The sequence below is a fragment of the Mustela nivalis genome (genome assembly GCF_964662115.1).
Source record: "Mustela nivalis genome assembly, chromosome: 13".
NCBI lineage: Eukaryota > Metazoa > Chordata > Mammalia > Carnivora > Mustelidae > Mustela > Mustela nivalis.
This window is the reverse complement of record NC_139032.1, coordinates 51,498,680-51,515,444: the sequence shown is the minus strand read 5'-3', so window position 1 is coordinate 51,515,444 and position 16,765 is coordinate 51,498,680. Positions and strand designations below refer to the sequence as shown.

General features: G+C 46.5%; 1 protein-coding gene and 1 long non-coding RNA gene across 3 annotated transcripts in view; one reads left to right on the top strand and one right to left on the bottom strand.

The window, feature by feature from the left end:
* MOB3B (MOB kinase activator 3B) overlaps window positions 1-16,765 on the top strand; it is a 201,353-nt gene that overhangs the window by 171,375 nt on the left and 13,213 nt on the right. The gene's annotated exons all lie outside the window — the stretch shown is intronic.
* LOC309846002 lies at window positions 302-15,957 on the bottom strand. Of its 2 annotated transcripts, none has more exons than XR_014301669.1 (3): window positions 15,435-15,957; window positions 2,952-3,073; window positions 302-1,033 (listed from the first exon to the last, which is right to left on the bottom strand). It is a non-coding gene; the product is annotated as an uncharacterized lncRNA (long non-coding RNA). The 2 variants fall into 2 exon arrangements; XR_014301670.1 differs by lacking the exon at window positions 15,435-15,957 and adding an exon at window positions 7,242-7,394.

Here is a 16,765-nt window from a genome sequence, read left to right as displayed (position 1 = left end):
CTCATGTAAATGCAACAGCTGAAGATGAGTTGAACTCAAGCAAATTCACAGTTGGGGGAAACGAGCCCAAATGATGCCAGTAATTAGAAAATGGGCCAGGCCCTGATTGAATAAGCAGGCTGCTGTGGGCCCCTGGCAGCCTGGGAGTCAGCTGACAGAATTGAGCTAATCAGAATTATCATTAGCAAGCACAAATAACCAGCAGCATTTTGTTGGCCTTTCACTATGCACAAAAGCAGACTCAGAGGGGAATGTTAGCAGTGCCGTTGCTGGTGAATAAAGAGCTGATGAGGGAGGAGGGGAGAGGCTGGGGAGGTGGGGAGGAAAGGCAGGAGGGAGCTTGCTCGCCCTCATGCACCTGCTGACCCCTGGGTGACCTTGGTCCAGGGCTTTCTCCTGTCTCCAGGACATCATTTCCTTATTTCTTACGATGAAGGTGATTGTTAAGGACCTGCCTTGCAGAAATGCCTCTGGGAAACTAAATGTTACTACAGTGCTGCCCTTTTACCTTATAAGCAGGTCCCTTGAGCTGTAGAAGCTCTTCGATCAAATCAACATTTCTTAATAGGGGTCCGCACACTAGCTGCATCAGAATCTTCTGGAGGTGATATTTTAAAATGTGCATCCCTGGGCCTCCTCACAGACACGCCAAATCAGAATTACTGAGGTTACTGCCTACTACCAAGCGCCCTCCATCTTCATCCAGAATTTAATGTGCCTATGAGTCACCCGGGCATGTTGCCAAACTGTAGGTTCCAATTCAGTACACCTGGAATGGGACTGTGCGTGCAGGTTTGCTCCCAGGTGATGTCAGTGCCCCTGGTTCCCAGACCGCACTCCGAGGGGCAAGAGGCTACATGACAATTACTCTCAGATGTGAGAATTAACTATTTTTAGCACTTCATCTCTTCTCCTCCTCTAGGATTGGAGGCTGGCTCAATGAGGTGGGAACATAAAGCAAAGAAGAATAATCTTGAGGATCAGTAGTGGCGAAGCGTATTTCTCCAAATGTCAGTCCTGGAATGATTAAGTCCTGCGTATAAAAGGCACAGCATAGGGAATATAGTCAGTGATTTTATAATAGCGCTGTATGGCGTAGATGGCCAGTGAGCATAGCATAACATATACACTTGACAATCACTATGTTGTACACCTGAGACCAATGTGAGATTGTGGGTCAACTATACTTAAAAAAAAAAGTTTGTCCTGAGTAATGCTTGGTGAAAACAGACTTCTTTCCCTTGGTCAACTAAGTTTACAAAATGCTATATCATCATCCCTGAAGACCCACAGGGTGTAATCGTAGATTAAAGGCTTTGAGAAGTCAAGAAATTGGTTCGGTTTTGTGGTGCCCACCTGGTTTAACCACGTTTGGTCCCCTGAAATCTTTTTTCTTTGGTTGTCACTCAATGACCAGCTTGTCAAGATCATGATCCGTGGAGCAAACTTTGGGCAACGCTCCATCCTTGTGATAGGTCTCTAGATTTTGAGTTTCCCCTTCCTGTCTCCAGCTGGGCCCCCGCCACACACACCATGGCTGATTGGGGGGTGGAAGAGAGAAGACGGGAAGAGGGAGATGAGATGAAACTCCTCACAGGGGAGGGCTTCATGGAAAGAAAAGAAACCCTGTTGGTTCTCACTCCTCGGTCCTCCCGCATCGTTGTATGATACCCGTCGCTGAATTCTTAGCATGGTTAAACATACTGCCTTTACCTTTACTTCAGACAAGGGTGGTTGGCAGTTTCTCTTCATCTAAACCACATTCCTCTCCATCGCTCTCTGCCATTACTGCCGTTCTGTCACACCAGAGGTCCTACTCCTCCTTGGCTAATGATTGAGGTTCATGCACCTAATGATTTCAGACTTTAGCTCCAAAACCACCCTTCTAACAGTGGGTACCTTAGGACCAGGATACTTTGGAGACCAAAGAGTTGGAAAGCCTTGTTCCATAAAGTTCTTAGCACAACCCATCTGGGCCCACGCATATGCTGACCTTCTATTCCCCTAAGAGGTTATTGGGTCATGCCTATACTCCCCTTAGAGTGGCTCGGGTGAGTGCAGTAGCCAAGGTTGGCCTGTAAAGGCAGTATGAGATCAGAGCTGTGAAAAGCAGCAGAGCCTCTCCCAGGAGTCAGAGCCACTCCCCAAAAGAGCCACTGGGGGCTTTTGAAAGGCCTTTTTCTTGTAAATATAATCTGTGCAAAGTCTTCTGGGATACCTCTTGTCAGGCAGTTTCCTTGACTTGCAGCCCAGTGGCTTGGACATGGGCACAAGCATTGAAGAAGAGAAGGGCTTCAGCCTGTGCGTCTGGCAGTTCCCACTGTTACGTCACCGCAGTGGTCAGCCAGCCCTGGGCAAGGCATGTAATGTCTGTGGGCCTGTTTTCCCATATGTCAAAGAGCCCATATCAGCCATACCCCCAGCTTGAGTGCTGAGATTATGATTTCTGATGTGGGATGTCCCCACCTTTGGCCCATATCAGCCATACCCCCATCTTGAGTGCTGAGATTATGATTTCTGATGTGGGATGTCCCCAGCCTTGTCAACCGTTGGCCCAAGGTGGCCTCTTCTTGCTTAATGAGGCCTCCGTGAGTGAAAGCCCACCATGCCAGCAAACGGGTACAGCTGGCAAGACCCCAGCTGGAGTCTGCTTTCCTGGGACTTTGTCAGTTTAGACGACATGGGGGGTGTGTGTGTGTTGTGTGTGTGTGTGTGTGTCCAGTGTGGCGTCAGCTAGAACTGGTTGTTCGGGGCAACCCAGATGCCCACAGCTGAGTGGGAATACCGACCAGAGGCCATTTTAAGAACCTTGGCAGACATGCTCTAAAGTGTCCATTTGAAAACTAGCAAAGAAATGTGGGGTTATTTTCAATGAACTGCCTTGTGCTGAGTTACTGGGAATGCGGCAACATCAGCCACATGTCTTCGTCAGCTCTGTTTTTCATCCTTACCCGATGTCCAGAGAGCTTTTGCTTCCGGTTTGTGGGATGAGGACTGGTTTTCTTTTGTTTTCGTTTTGGGTTTCGGTTTTGGTTGGGTCCGGGATCAGATGTGGTCTGGTTTATTTCAGGGCCTAAAATGTGGGAGATGATGCGCATGTGAAAATTGTCAGCACATAATATTGAGTAATAAAAACAAGATTCAGAAATGTATTGGAAAATCACTCTAACCATATGTCTATCTGTTAGTATGTCCTTGAGAAAGGAAGTATGGCAGAAAGTGTCAAGAGCTGTTCTCTCTCGGTGGAATTATGGATAACGCTTCTTTTTTTGCATATACGTACTTATTTGGGTTTTCAGCTTTTCTGTCACAAACCTGTATCACTTTTATAATAATCAGGAAAATCAAATCTTACGCTTTCAAAGGCCTTACTAACAAAGGCCGGTGGCCTGTGTGCCCAGGACCAATGGCTCTGAGCGTGGTGTCTGCTCTTTGTGGCTGTGCCCTCTGCTCCCCTCTCCTCAGAGCAGCTGTGACAGAAATGCTCGAAGGAGCAAGCTGGTGGCGCTGCCTGTGGTGGTGCGGATCTCTCTGTGTCTGTAGTTGAAGGTGGAGTACATTACCCATGGACTATACGATTAGGCTGTCCTTGAATATGGAGTGGTCCCTCCTGAAGTAAGGAGTTAAGCACCTTTGTAGACATTGACATGCTGTTATCTTTACTATATATATGCATTTTTTATTTTGAAGATTCTGTTCAAAGGGGGTAGATCTCAGAGATTCCAAAGCACATGATGAAGTCTGTGGATTCTATCCATGTAACATATCTAGCCCTGTGGGGACAGGCACCTCACTGCAAAGCGTTCCATGACCTTGATGAAAGGTTTTGGTTGCAGTTTTTTCCTGTCCAGATTCCTTTACTGAATTAGATCTAAAAAGATTTTTGAGTTTTAAAAGAGAACCAAAAGGGGACGCCTGGGTGGCCCAGTGGGTTAAGCCCCTGCCTTCAGCTCAGGTCATGATCTCAGGGTTCTGGGATTGAGCCCCACATCAGGCTCTCTGCTCAGCAGGGAGCCTGCTTCCCCCTCTCTCTGCCTGCCTCTCTGCCTACTTGTGATCTTTCTCTCTGTCAAATAAATAAATAAAATCTTAAAAAAAAAAATAAAAGAGAACCAAAGGGATTCATTGAAAAGGGATTATTCTTGACCATGGAATGGTGTATACACACTTTATTAAACTAAAGCACTACAAATAATTTTCAGCTGAAATTATCATGGGGATCTAGAGTTAATTCCAATCCCTTCTTGCTAAAGTATTGACAAAGCCCCAAACCAGAGGTAACTAAGGAAGTACCTAAGTAACAAACACAGTCTTTTTTTTTTTTTTTTTTTAAGATTTATTTATTTGACAGAGAGAAATCACAAGTAGACAGAGAGGCAGCCAGAGAGAGAGAGAGAGAGGGAAGCAAGCTTCCTGCTGAGCAGAGAGCTCGATGCGGGACCCGATCCCAGGACCCTGAGATCATGACCTGAGCCGAAGGCAGCGGCTTAATCCACTGAGCCACCCAGGCGCCCCAACAAACACAGTCTTGATCTCAGTCAGATTCTGGTATTATCTTTTTTCTTTTTTTTCCCCTCAGGACCATTCTCTCTCCTTTCTCCAGGAACCCATGCCCCGCTCTGTTTTATAGCACCCTATATCTCTTTTTTATGATTGATAATTGATTCCTTTGTATGAAGGTTGATACTCTAATTGCAAAGGACTCCCAGTTGTGGTTTAACCTTTAAAGTGCACAGTCTTCAAACACTGTTAGTATATTTCCAAGGGCTCCTGGGGGGCTCAGTAGAGCATGTGACTCTTGATCTTGGGGAGCCCCGTGTTCTACGTAGAGATTACAAAATACACATATATGTATATTTGTGTATGTTTCATAACTCATGGTTTCTGTTCTAGTTTGCCATTACATACTTCTGGGTAATGCTTACATGTCAGATGATTGTCCACTTCTGCAGGTATGCCCTGCATAGCAGCCTAAGAATGTCTGCCTCGGCTTACAAGTCACACTCTGCCTTCTCTCTTCACCTAGGCTGAGTGGGAGTGGTTTCCGACTGCCTCTGATTTTTAGCAGAAGAGAGTCATTTCTAGACCATTCAGTACACATTTATTACATGCTAAACATGTGCTGAAAATCAGGGTCCCTGCTTTCAAGGAATTCATTGGAAGTTTCCTGCCTACCCTGTCATTACTGCAACATCTCCTAAAGCCTTTTCCTCAGAATCTGCTAGATCTACGGGATGTCAGAGGGTGTTGCATGAAAGGGGAGTTATGTGCTCAAATAATTAGGGGAACTAGTGAGTCAGTAAAGCTATTCTGGTGTCTTTAATACCTTAACGTGCATCCTAACCTCCAAGGAATTCATGCAATGTGCAGATTTATTTGATCGTGGAATCCTTTCTCTGCAGAGCATTTTGTGTATCTAAAGCTTTGAAATACCCTTTGGGAAATACAAACTATGCAGTCTTATATAATCTGTCTTCTGTCTTACGAGCTCAGTTCTCTTCTGGCTGCCTCGCATCTGTCAATAAACATTTTTTAAAAACCTGTATCACAGACACTGCGCTGAGAACTGGAGTGACGGTCACCTAAGATACACTTCCGTCCTTCAGGAAAGTCATGATTTTCAGGAATCATACCCTTCAATCCATTACTTAGAGCGACGACACCCAGTATAGTAGCCCCTAACTACTTGTGGCTGCTTCAAGTTAGACTAATTGAAATTAAATTAAAAGAAAAACTGGTCTCTTAATCTTCCTAGCCATAGTCGAAGTGCTCAAAAGTCACATGTGTCTACTGGCTGGGCTCTCCTCTCCTGGTTTACAGATGAAAAACAGATAAGACTCAAAATTATACGTTCATTGTTTTTCCCTAGGTCCGATGTCAGACTCTCCATATTAGAGAGTAGCTCAGTACCTCAGGGGTGCTGTTGGTCTCTGGGGCACCAAGTCATAATTACACTCTACTGTGTCTGCTGAAATGGAAACTGCTGCAGAATGTTAGTCACAGTAGGATTCCATTCATCTCTGTGAGCATTTAAAGGAAAATAGGAATAATCAGTATGGCTTGATGCCCATAGATAAGACTGCCAAATTTTGGCTGCTATGTGTGGTCTAGACTCGTTCAAATTTCCCGACCTGGTGAGACTAGATTTTTTTTTTTTAGAAGATTTTATTCATTTATTTATTTATTTGACAGAGAGAGCACAAGTAGGCAGAGAGAAAGGGGGAAGCAGGCTCCCTGCTGAGCAGACACCCTGATGCAGGGCTCAGTCCCAGGACCCTGAGATCATGACCTGAGCCAAAGGCAGAGGCTTAACCCACTGACCCACCCAGGTGCCCCAAGACTAGGTTCTTCGGCTCCAAAAGACAGCAAATGAGTATTGGGATTTGGATGCAGGAAGGCTTGATTTACTAAAATCTAACAGTATATCTTCTCTAGCCATCCACCTGTTCTACCACATTAAAGCATGGGCTGTCCCTATTATAGGGACTTGTGTGGTCTTAGGAAGAGCTCTTCCTGAGAAGTAATTTTATGCATAAAGTTCTGAGATATCCGCTACCAGCAAAGCCATTTAGGCTATAGTGTAGTAGTAGAACATCGTATGAACCAGTATTAGTCCCACACTGTTAGTGCTAACAGATTCCTATTACATTGTGACTCTGAGTGTGCCTGGACCAAGAAATCAAAATAAAGGTATACAGGTATGTCTGGATGAAGAAAGAGAAATGCAGACTACAACAAAGAGAACTTCCTAGAGTTCCTTGAATGGGTCATATCCTCTTATGCCAGGCCGGAGATCCCTCGGCCTCCGTGTCCTCCCGAGTCCTACTCAGCCTACAAGTTGGCAGCTTCGTTGTCCCTCCCTCAGAGACCTCCCCCACTCATCACCACATTGGGTCCCTGCTAACTGCTCCCTGAACCCAAAGAGAGCAACCAGGATGGAAGCCCCCATATTGTCAAGGTCCAGTATCAGAAGCAATAGCCACCCCTTCCACCATTTTCTGTTCCTTAGAAGTGAGTCACTCAGTCCTGCCCATACTTAGGAGAAGGAATTAATCTCTATTTCCCAAAGAGAGAAATACCAAAGACTTTCCTAGTATATTTTTAAATCAATGCAGAGACCAAATTTTTTAATGGATGATGTTTGCCTTTGGTCTGCCCATTTCCCTTTCGTCTTTCATTTCCCACATCCGGTAGCTCAGGTCTGCTGCCTCCCCCAGAGCGCTCATTGCTCCAGAAATCACCTGCCTCGGTGAACACTTCCATGACCACCCTCAGAGTGGTCAGCCCTGCCTCCTGTTTAGCCAGGCTCCTCGAGGAAGACCAGTTGTCTCTGCGATCCGCCCTCCGTCACTCCAGAAACTCGCCCTTTCTCCTGCAGTACTGACCCGCAGCCCTGTGTGTTACCTTTGAAACAGAGAAGAAATAACATGTGATCTAATTCATGGTGGTGAGAAACCTTAAAAACATTGTGCTCAGCAAAAGAAACCAGACATAAAAAGTCCATACTGTTTGATCCCATTTATATCAAATTCTAGAGCAGTCTAAGCTCATCAACAGTGTCAGAGCAGATGGGGTGGTTGCTGGGGTGGAGGGGGTGGTTGATTGATTGACTGAGGGTCAGGAGGGAATCTCCGAGGCAATGGAAATGTTCCGTATCTTCACGTGGTGGTTATCTGGGAGCGTGTCCCTATTGAAGTTCATCGAATTCTACATTTAATTAGAAGCATTTTATAGGACCAAATATACCTCAATAAACTTTATTTTTAAAGGATGCTTGGTAAAGGATTCAGTATATTTTTAAAACAACCTTAGTATTCGCAAGAACAAGGATTTGATAGTGATCGGTCTTTGCTGAAAACTTGTCTCCCTGCTGCCTGGGTGGTTAACAAGACAAACTGAAAGGGAAAGTAGGGACTTATCCCTGAGGGCCAATTAGAATATCTGCATTTTCATTGGTTATAGTAACAGGAATAATTCATGTCATAGAGATGGGTAGCTCTCCCTTCCCTCTGGCAATCAGTTATGAATGGTTCTGCCGCATAGCACATGGGGAGACTTCAGAGAGCATCTCAGCCCTCAGCCCCCCATCCCAGGCCTATTAAATCAGGATCTCCAAGGGTAGAGTCCATGCAAAGTCCAGCTCTCTCAAAGTCCAAAGTCAGTTGGCTCTCATGAGACACCATTGGTGAGCCCCAGTGAGGTACGATGCTTCTTGACTCATCCCACCCAGGAACATCTGGAGAGCATAGGGAGGGTGAATGCATGAGTTCTACCACTGGAATTTTTGGTTCAGTAGTTCTGGGATAGGACTTGTGAATCTGCATTTTTAATAAGCTCCCAGGTAACGTTGATACAAGCGGTCCAGGCATCACACTTTTGGAACTAATACCATCCATTCCCCAATTTCTGGGCAGAATTGGAGTCCAGCAGGATGCCTAGACTGAAGAATGGCCCCTCTCATCTTGGTCTTGTAGATGGAATCTAGCCCCACTACTTCGGTTTGCTTACAGTCAGGCTTAGCTCCCTCCACCCCGCGCCTTTCCCCAGGGTCAGCCCTACATCCCGTTCCCAGTCTAAACCATAATGGAGTTACTTTGCTGGCAGCAGTCAGCACCACCCCCGAGAGGCCCATTCCCCCCAGACCTCACCCCTTCAGCATGGCCCTTCTCGTGTTATCAGAGCCCCCATCACACATACCTCAGTGCTGCCAGGACCCTGTGTTTCAGGCGCATGGCTGGGCTCCAGGGATACTGCGACTAGTCCATCTGGGTCTTAGCATGAGCCCTTTTCTCTGTGTAGAGATGCCAAGTCTTCGTTTTCCCACTGGTAGAATGAGGGAGAGTAGCCCAAATCAGGGTCCTGTGAGCATGCAGGGGTGAAGCCGGGGCCAACGGCTGGGCCCTCACCTCCTCTTCAACCAGATCTGCTGTAGTTTTTCATTCGTGGCCTTTGTATCAGATTACATTAGAAGATATAGTTTCTGCTACTAAAATAAGTTGTAAATCCACTGGATTAAGGAAAGTTTTGATTTCCTTCCAGTTCTGGCACATTGTAGATCCAGAATGACATAGATTGTCCTCTGCCTTTTTTTTTTTCATTTATTTATAATAGTAAATTATTTTGGAAAAGATTTATAGTAGAGATTTATGTCTGTGTCTTATTAAAGTTTTTCAGCCTAGGAAGAACTTTAAATGGCCTGTAATAACTAGACACTTTTAAAATTTGATATGTTGAGCTTCTGAGAATATAGTAATCTGAGGAGAGGGAAATTTTTTTTTTTTTTTGAGATTGAAATTTTTTAAAATAAAGCTGTGAACCAGGTGCTGTGGGAAATGGGTTTATGTATTACCTCATTTATTCTGCACACAGTTCTATGAGATAAATACTGTTTTTATCCCCAATTTAGAGAAGAGGAAAATCAGACAAGGCGGTGAAGTAATTTGTCCCATATCACACAGCCCTGTGGAATCAGGATTCGAACACAGGAAGTCTGACCCCAAAACCCAGACCCAGCCTCTGCTCAGGCAGATTTTTGCTTAGGTGCACACTAATTCAAATGATTTCTGATGATCGGTAGCAGTTAGGAAGTTTCCTGAAGCTCTGTCCCTTTGGTAGAATACCATCTGGCTGCGAGGCCACAGTCAAGTCACGTCTGCTCTCTGAGCACATGTGGCATACTGTGTTCAGTGACTCAAACATGATAGTGTGCAAGGAGCTCATGTGTGAGGACCTGGTGCTAAGTGCTAGGACGACTAAAACGGCATGACACCTGTCTCAAGAAGTGTCACGTCTGTAGATAGATGACCCAAGGGGCACCTGGGTGACTCAGTGGGTTAAAGCCTCTGCCTTCGGCTCAGGTCATGATCTCAGGGTCCTGGGATTGAGCCCCTCATCGGGCTCTCTGCTCGGCAGGGAGCCTGCTTCCCTTCCTCTCTCTCTGCCTGCCTCTCTGCCTAGTTGTGATCTCTGTCTGTCAAATAAATAAATAAAAGTCTTAAAAAAAAAAAAAGATAGATGACCCAAACACAGAGCCTGCAGAGGCCAGGCAGGTGGCAGGCATGAATTAGCAAGCAGGTAACAAGAAATAGGAAGCTCTGGGAGCCACCTCCACAAGACTCCAGCTCGTGGTTTCAGTGGGGAAGCTGGGACCCAGAGTCTCCAAATCAAAAGAAATTGGCACTCCATCATTTTAGGTGAATGCTTCAGAATTTTAAATGGTGACAACTGATGAGAGTAGTTCTTGCACTTTATTTCATTTCATTTTTTAAACCTTCAGGCCCAAGCCGTTCCTTCTAGGAGTGCAGTTTGCCTAAGAGCCATCATTTTGCACTCCTGCCTTGTATAGAGCCCGTGGTAGGCAGGTCAGGGTCTGGCCCGTTACAGTCTGGCAATACTTCACAGTGCCTGCACCTTAGGTGTTATTTTTAGAGTTCTCCCTGATCTTGAAAGCCCAGAACTTCTAAGCGTATGAAATGAAGCATTGGGGTGTGTTTCGTGCGTGTGTGTGTGTGCGTGCGTGCGTGTGTGCGTTGAGGGGGGGTGTACCCAGTTCAGATGAAGCAGATGAGACAGTGGTCGTTGGGTTGAGTTGGCGTCCGCTTCAAACCAAGGCTGCCCCGTGCCCCCTCGCCATCACTGGTCTGCAGCGACTGTAGTGCTCCCGGAACCAAGGGACACAGAGCGCATCTGTTCCTTTGTCGCTGGCTTCACCCAACACAGCCAGTGTCATCGCCAGTTGGATTGTGGACCCCGTCAGTGCCAGGCCCGGGAACGGAAAGCAGCTGTTGTTATCATATACGTTCACTCTAAACAGTGGAGCCTTCAGAAAGCCCGCCGCGCACCAGCCCTGGTCTGGGGAATTGGCAGAAGGTACCGAGCGCTCACAGCGCACACTCAAGGGATTTTATCTTACTAATCTTTGAAAAACACTGGCAAATGGACAGGAGTTAAATAAGGTATTTGACCGCATCCCACATAGGTTGGTTTTAGTTTGATGGCCTCAGGATTAAAGAGGCAGACGTCCCATGAAAGTTGGCACTCCCGTGCCTACCTAAATTCAATTTTTTAATATAAGGTTTCTGATGTGGTTTTTGCTTTATTTGGAACTCAGCCTTTCTTTTGACGGTGACAGCAGCCTTTGTGCATATACTACAGAGAAATCAATAGGTACTCACGGGTGTAGTTTTCTCCTCTGGTGTCACTGCTATAAGATGTTAGAGTCGTAAAAGGGTCTCAGACAGTTAACTCTTTTAGTTTCTGTTGCTGGTTCAAGGCTGCTTGGCATTTTGTGTGAATAGATTATTCCAGATGGAAGAATTCTTTGAAACATTTTTTGTTTCCAATATTGACAGCAACAACAGAGGGGATTTAATGAGTTGGACAGGAGTATGTTCTTGAAAGCACACACACGTGCATACGTGTACACACACGTACACAAGCACACACAAAAACACACACGTACACAAGCACACACAAAAACTACACACTAATCGTCATTTTTTTTCCCCAATAAAACTTAAAATCTTTCAAAGCCCCTTCTCGGTGGATTTTTTTTTCCATTTTGCTAATGGAATTATGTATAAACATCTTCTTCCTTGAAGCTTTTGAAATGCTTTTTTCCAAAATTGATAGCTATGGGATTTTTGTTGTTTGGGTTTGTTTCATTTTAAATCGTGGTACAATACCCATAAAAAATCAAATTTGCTGTCTTAACTATTTTAAGTGTCCAGTTTAGTGGCACGAAGTAAACTCTTGTTGTTGTGCAACCCACACCACCATCCATTTCCAGAACTGTTTGCATTTTGGCAGACATGGTTTTTCTTCCCTCCACTTCCCTTCTCTTCTCTTCTCTTTTCTCTTCACATGCGAGCCAGGTCTTTAGGGTGTGCAGCTGAGGCCAGGAAAGGGAACAAAAAATATGCCAAGAAAAAGGGTATCTGCTCTTACTTCTCTTTAACTGAGGCAGAACTGCTTCCCACCTTCAATACGTTAGACAGTTTCCCTCTTCTCTTGAGAGCGAAACACAGGGTGCCGACAGTAGCACATAATCACCTCTCTTGCTAAAAAGTCTAAAATTGCAGCTTCCTACGAAAGTATCAGCAGAGCAAGGGAGGAAGGAGCCCTCGCATGTAACCATCGCCTTAGCTCTCTAAAGCACATTCCCTTTATGTAAAATCAATGTTGTATTCATGGTTGGTTAACTGGGAGTCGGAGACTACGGGAAGAAAGGGGTTTGTCTCCTCCCCCACTCTGAAACCCATGCTGGTTCAGATCTCAGAGGCTGTAGGCCTGTGCAGAGTCCGTTCCTGGTTTATGACGTGTGTTTTCTTCCCAGTGTAGCATCACTGCTCGCCCACAACAGGAGAAACATTGGGACTGTTGATGGCCAGGTCAACTTTACAAGCTTGGTAGCTTGGGAACCCATTTATAATCCCATGGGCCTTAATGCTGTAGAGTCACACTGGTCAGGGTGTCCTCGGGGTGCATGCAGATCAGGGCACAGCAAACTGTTTCTGGAAAGGTCCAGATGCCAAACATTTTAGCTTGTGGGCCTTAAACGGTTCCTCTTACTACTGCTCACCTCTGCCTTTGAAGCGGAAAAATAGCCAGAGACAATGCAGACCTGAATGGGCGTGACTGTGTCCCCGTACAACTTTATGGATAGACATTGAAATTCGAGCTTCCTAGGATGTTCCTGTGTCATGGAATGTTCTTCTTCTTTTGTTTTTTCCCCCAACTATTTAAAAATGTAAAAACTATCCTTAGTTTATGGTCCATACAAAATAGGTGTGGACTTGATCTGGCCTGTGCTCTGTGGTTTCCCGTTCCCTGATGTAAAGGAAAAATGGGATTCTGAGGCCCACTGATGAGATCCCAATGACAGATCTCAGGGCAGATTCTCATTCTGCTGGGTGTTAACCATGGGCAGGCCACCAGCCTCCGCAAGCTGCAGTTTCTCTGGGGGGTGGGGGGAAGCATAGTGACCACCCAGTAGAGATAAGTGTCAGTGACCAAGTGGGGCAGTGGTCAGGACGCCATGGTCAGCCCTTAAAGCTCTCAGGAGCTTGAGCGTGTGTCTCAACGAGCAGGAGTCTAACCCCTAGCAAGCAATCTTATTTTGCTAAAATGAAGATTCAGTTTGTTCCATGTCCATTTTTTTCACTGACCTAATATTTTGTTCCTTCCGAAGGAATGGGACTGCTAAGAAGCTAGACACTTCCTAAATTACAGACTCTCTGAGGAAGAAAATCTCCCTGTGTTTTCATCAGACGCACAATAGAGGTCTTATTAAGTGATGGCAAGCACTGTCCTGTGGTGAAGTCAGCTCGGCTGAATGACTTCTATGAATTCTTTGTTTTCCTGGGGGAGGTAAATTCTTCCTCCAGGGACCCGTGCCCTGAAAGTTCAGGGCACACCCAACATGACAAATCGTGTTCCTTCAGGGTTTCTTGAATGTCATTAAGAGCTGTCTTCTCTCTTCAAACTTCTCTCAGAACAAGTAAGTCTATGCCTGTAGCAGCCTAATCTAGACTGGAAGGGCCTCAGCAGCCAGTGAGCCCTCCCTCCTGCCCCCACGCCATGAAAAGGCCAAGTGGCAGAAGCAAACAGGAGAATGCCTTACCCTGTCCTCTGCCCACATCCAGTCTTCCAAGGGCAGCAACCTGTTGGCTGGCCACTAGGCCATGTTGAAATCTGTCGCAACCCTCTGAGGGAGTGGGTGCCTTCGGCCTCCCTGCTCATCCCAAAACCAGGGGCACAAGGAGCATCTGCCAGAAATCAGTCCAGCTGTGCTGGCACATGCAGGGTGTGGGAGGGAAGGAGTCAGCCCCGTTACAGCAGTGTGGACCTCAAGCCAGGCTGTTGGGGGACGTGAACTGGCAGAGATGGGAAGGAGGAGGGCCTGAGAGGCCAGCACTGGGCCTCACTGGGTTACAGGGAGCATCGCTTTGACCAGGAAACAGGTTGGACGCACGCACTGTCAGGGTCAGGAGCTAATAGTGGGCCAGCAAGAAGGATGGCCTAGGGAACATGGTAGCTCCCTTCCCGGAATAAGTCAGGATGTCCAAATGCACAGTGTGGCAGAAGGGGCCCTGCAGGGCTTTGGCGAAGAGATCTGGAGAAATGCAGTGACAGTGAAGCATTTTGTTTCATGTGCTTGCTTTCCTGATGCCTGCTAAGGCGGCCTGTCTCTGCATATGGCGTGTGTCCATAACCCATCTCCTGTGGTTAAAGGAGAGCGTTTCAAAAATGTGCAGCTCTGCCTTTATGAGAATCAGTATAAATCAAGAGACGGAGTATGTTTACATAAAGTGACTTATTTTTAATGCTTGCAGGATTTGGGAAAAGAAGAGCAGTTTGATTCTTGTATCATATGAATAAATATTCTCTGTGGGTGGCAGGTCTGTGTGTTTATCTATCCATATGTATGTGTACATGTACGTGGAGGCGTGTGCACACTTTTACACACACACACACACACACACCCTCCGTTGGGGAACGCCCTCCATATCAGTAATGTGGGCTGCTCTTTAGGAACAGAATTAATCAAATAAATATTGTTCTTTCCTGTTTAGGGAGGTTTGGCCTGCCATGTTCCTATTTTTATTTCTTTTGGCTTATTTACCACCCACATTCCTGAAAGAAAGCAGAAAGAACATTTTTAATTCCTGTGTGCTGGTTGGAGCCCATATATACTTTGAACTGGGAGAATTCTTTTTTTAAAATTCTGTAGTCTGGCTGCCCCGTCTGCCTTACAAGAATTCAGACTTTGGGATGCTAGCAGGGCCCTGACTGTCGACCTCCCGTGAGTGGTTCCACCGGCCACGTCCCCGTTCCGTGGTCAGCACTGGCTCTGTACGCACCCCTGACTCAAGCAGACTCAGCTCAAAGTACTTACAGGCATAAAGGGAGATCTTTTCAGCCAAAGCCTTGCAATACAGTGTAACTGGTTAGGAAGACGGGTTTTCAGGTTTCCACCTTGGCTATCCTCATGACTAGCAATGTGACTAAGATACTTAATCTCAGTTCCTTCATCTATAAAATGAGGATAATACCACTAAGACTGCTCTAAGGACTGAATGAAATAAAGAACACCCAGACAGCATCGAGCACAGCATCGGGCCTAGAAAAAGCGCAGGACACGGTAGATACTGCTGTTAGGAACACAATACGTTTGACTCACTGAGGCTTTTAACACTATTGCCCCATCTTGTTCCCTCCATCTTTTGTGGCCTGACATTCATTCATTCATTCATTCATTCATTCAAGTTAGTTATTACATATGAAGCCTTGTTCCAAAAAGAATTTAAGGGGTCTGGTGTTAGTCTCCCCCTGGAGTTCTTTCTCCCAGTTCCCATTAAAGAGACATAACTACGTTAAGAAAAATAGTTTTAAGAAAATGTTTAGGCCCAGTACTTGATGCTTGCGCAACGTACCTGCTCTTGATTCCCTGGTCATAAGCTGCCCTTCTGAACACAAGCTCCCTCCTACAGGACACTGGAGAGAAGCTGCATCCTCCTGCTGCAAAGGCCTTGAGGGTGAAACAAGTGCTTGGAGTAGGAGATCCTGGTCAGGGAGAGGCTGCCACGGAGATTCTCCAAGGTGGGCTCAAGGACTGTGGTCCTGAGACGTGGCAGCCTTCCTGTGCCCTGAGGGCTGCAGGAGCTCTGCCCCTCCCCCTCTGTGGTTTCCACTGTCAACAGTCCAGCTTTCCCACAGGGGAATGAGCAGCCGAGTAGCCGGGGTATTTTGCATTTGCTTGTTTGTTTTTCTTCTCTGTTGGTCCGGGGATTTCCCTTCGCAAGCAGCCGGCTGTTTTTCCTGGGCTCCCCTTTGACACTGCCCTTCAGAGCAGAAACGTACTACACCCCTGTCTGAGGGAGAGCCAGCTGCCAGAGCACACTCTCAGCAACCAGCTTTAGAGACACTGAGATCCTTTCTCACTTTCCCTTCCCTGTGCCCTGGTCCCTTTCTCTGAATCACTCTGTCTCCCACTGAGGCAGTGTGTAACCTTCACAGACCCATGAGCAGAGCACGAAAGACTCAACGGGAGTGTTCTGGGCAGGAGAAGGGCATGGAGCTCTCCCCGCAGAAGAAACAAGTGCGCAAAGATACAGAAAGAGCCAGAAGCAAGGTGTGTGCAGGGCAAGAGAGAAGAAGGAGATAGATCTGAGATACATGGAGTCTCTTTAACTTGCTGGGACTTTATCTGGTGGTTGATGGGGAGGAGTGGACGGATGTTTTATGCCCCTGAGTATTTTCCACAGCACCTTTCCAGCCATCGCGGTTGATGATACCGGCAGGGAGTAGTGTGTTCGGCACACTGGAATCATACGGCAGTGTGATATCGCAGCAGTTCTGAGCCCTGCAAACTGGATGGTTCCGGGACAGCGGCCGAGGTTGACGCTTACAATCTGACGCCTTAGTACAATACCACTTCCTCTTCTGAATTCGCAGCCTTCAGGGCCACACCTGCCCATTCCTGGAATTCTTCTTCAGGGCCTCAGGGTTTGGGGACTTACTCTCCTGGTTCCTCCAGGAACAAGTCCCAAAGGGACTTGCCTTTGCTACCAGTGGGTTAGAGCTGGAGATAAGGAATTAACAAATTATCTGCTTGACCTGGTAGCTGCATGACCTGAGGGAAATGGGTGTTGGCAGGAGTTGGGGACCCTAGAGGGGCAGGGGAATTACCGTGGTTCTGGGGCAATCCTGGCGCAGACACCACCAACACAGTTGTTTGGAACGGAGGAGGGAAAGGGACAAGACT